This window comes from Adiantum capillus-veneris, chromosome 18, assembly GCF_014529385.1.
Source record: "Adiantum capillus-veneris isolate H3 chromosome 18, ASM1452938v2, whole genome shotgun sequence".
Classification (NCBI taxonomy): Eukaryota; Viridiplantae; Streptophyta; class Polypodiopsida; order Polypodiales; family Pteridaceae; genus Adiantum; species Adiantum capillus-veneris.
Genome location: NC_140948.1, coordinates 131,673,820 through 131,677,176, shown reverse-complemented (window position 1 = coordinate 131,677,176; position 3,357 = coordinate 131,673,820).

Here is a 3,357-nt window from a genome sequence, read left to right as displayed (position 1 = left end):
CGAGGTTTTTTTGCGTTTTTGAAGTACAAAAGTCGTTTGTGAAGTTCGTTTGCGGTTTTTTACCATTTGTTGTTAGCTCTAACAACCTCACATTCTCTAGCCATACCCGATCCTTGCACACCTCGATCCAGAGGTGCATGGAGATCAGGACCATCGAATAATAATCTCGTCTTTATTGGTCAATGCTTACTATATTAGGGTTCGACATAAGTACACACCCATAACTACATGACAATGCATGTACGTAGATCCAGTACAAACCCTAATGTAGTATATACGGTTTGTGTAACATTTAATGGCCTAATAACTTATGTGTAGCGGAAATTAGCATGAACATAGTGGGCATTTCATTAGAATAGATTCCTAATGAGAATTACAAGAGTGCTTGGGTGGAGAGAGCAACAAAAAGCATAACACCTAGTTAGATAGCATCGACAATACTTTCAAAAGAGAGAGAAATTTAAGCTATTGACAACAATTGAGGACCGGATTTTCATGGAGCCGGTCCCCCCTCCAAAAGGCTTTGTATTATGATTTCTCCCATCAAGAGAGACATTGTACAATACAATTCTTTGTGTTCCTTCAAGACTAGCTAGTGCAATGAAGATGGAAGCTTCATACACCAAGCAAAACACTTAATCAAACACAACTTGAATTATCCCCGTTCTCAGACCCAAGACCTCACACACCTTCGAAGATGGTGAGAGCTAGCAGGGTATGAGAATAGATTGAGAGGAAGAAGGAGTATCTTACGAGAAAGATGTACATCTCCTCACATAATCACTCATATTAGCATAGCTTAGCTTAGTAATTAGCTTGGTAGAGGAGATGAGCATGCATTGAAGCTTGGCTCTTGGTTGGATTTGCATCCACATGCCAAGAGAGTGTTGATGTAGGCTTCTATCTCACAAGCTTGGAGTAGGTGATGAGCTCTCCATTAAAGCTTGGGAGGAGATAGAGTATTCTTCCTTCACACATGGTCAAGTGTGAGTGTGTGTGTGTCAATGCCTAGCAAAAATCAGCCCCCCCTCTCTCTTGGGCAAGCCCTAGCTGCTAATTAGGTCTGGATTTTGCCTCATTGGACCTCCCCAGGTCAAGCCAATAGGTATTAAGCAGCATAAGTGATAGCCTTCTGACATGTGTCCCCCTTTCCCCTTTTGTGAGAGCTTTAGGTAATTAAATAATTAAACTAAACTCTCATTGGACCCCTTTGTCTCCTGGCCAATAGAAATCAGGCAAGCCATGGGGCTTCTGAATGCTCATGGGACCCTTTGGGAGACTGCCCAATAGTCTTCTAGGAGACTTAATTCTCATTGGTTTCTTTTATTAAATGTTTTTAAATTAATTAAACTACATTTACTCTAGCTTAATTCTCATTGGTCCACTTCAAGGGTCTTCCAATAGGAATTGGGCACACCTTGTGGGCATCTGGCCTAGGGAGCTGACATGTGTCCCTCATTCCCTTTGTGTAAAGGGAGCCTGTGTGTGTGTGTGTGTGTGTGTGTGGCTTTCTCTCTCATCCCCTACCTTTGGGGCTCGCCCCCTCCCATGTAGGGATGTGCAAAGACTTTTAGGGCACACACAAAGCATCCAATTTTCCCTAGGGTTGACCTTTGGACACAACCTTTGAATTTCGGAACCTTAGCATTTTGGAAGTCTTGATGGGCTGAACCTTAGGGTCTTTTTAGCCCATTGTTGCACATGGCTCTTTTGCAGATGGCCCCCCCTTTGGATCCCTATTTTCCCTCCTTTGGATCCCTACTGTGGCCGGTCTGCTAGCTTAACCAATATTCTAGCTTTTTCTCCCTTGGCACTTCCCCACATTAAATGATCAGTTTTATATGAGAAAATCATTTAGGAGAATTAGATATTGATTATTATGACATTACCTCTCTCTTGAAATCATAGTCATCCTCGACTATGGTGTAGAGAAGATAAAGCATATTCATGAGTCCTTTTTTTAGCGGGTAGAGGATCCCTATGTTACCCTACGACATCATTCCATAATGGATGACTAGTCCATTTGGCGCTTGACAGCCTGAGGCTGCCGCAAGCATGTCTGCACATTAGTCCTATCAGTCTTCCATAGTAGAGTGACAAGCTCTACTTGGTGTTTGGGAGATGTCGTCTCCGCAAACTTGATCTAAGCATGCATACTACTTCATTTTTGTGCACAAATAAAGAAAAAGAGAGTCTTGTAAGACAAAAATTTTGTTCATTTTTAACATTTTGTACATTTGCTTACTCTTGGGAAGCATTGTAAGCATTGACAAGGTTTAGGTTATCCTTTAATTGTATGCCTTGCATCCATCTAGCATCTTCAAAAGGATAATTCCTAAACTTAATGAGATATCGTCGGATAGTCTTACCGCCTCTTAATACCTTGTCTTCATGTCGGAGAATGGACTCGGGCTGCAGCACCTCCTCTTGGTCCTCGATCTCCGGTGGGTCTTCAATAGTTGGTTCTTGAGGTGGCTCTCCTTTGTAAGGCTTTAATAGGCTCACATGAAAAGCATTGTGTATGAGCCAATGATTGGGCAACTTAAGTTGATAGGCCATCTCATTGATTGGCCTAAGAATCTGGAAGGGACCATAGTACCTTTTTGCTAGTTTAGCATAGTACTTTTGGTGACCCGTAGGATTCTTGCCCGTCGTGTGCCTTAATCGAGCCTTAGGAAACTTTAACAAGACCCAATCGTTTTCTTTAAAGGCTTGGGCTCTTCTGTGCTTGTCAGCAGCAACCTTTTGCCTTTGCTGTGAGATAGAGATAGCATCCTTAATCTTTTGGAAAGATTCTTGTAGGTCTCGGCTATACTCATCTGCAGCGAAGATCTTCCCATGTACCTTAAGTAGCAAGGGACTTTTTGATCTTCCCTCAATTACCTCGAAAGGTGCTTTTCCTGTGGAAGTATGTACAGTGTTATTGTAAGCATACTCTACTAAGGGTAAGTACTTCTCCCATTGGGATCTTTGATCTACTTCCGTTACATAGGCTTTTAGTAGATCGAGAATGGTTAGGTTAGCTATTTCACTTTGGCCATTAGTTTGTGGATGATAGGCCGAAGAGAAGTTTAGCCTTGTTCCTAAATTCTCAAAGAGACCCTTCCAGAAATTACTGGTCATTCTAGGATCTCTATCCGACACTATGGACATTGGCAAGCCATGGTACTTGAAAATTTGTGAAATGAAGAGGGTTGCCATTTGATGGGCTTTGATAGTCTTTTTGACAGGTATAAAATGAGCTTGTTTACTGAACCTGTCTACTATCGTCCATATCCCAGTATTCCCATGGATAGACTTGGGAAATCCAAAGATAAAATCCATGGATATGCTCTCCCAAGGTGAATTAGGGATTGG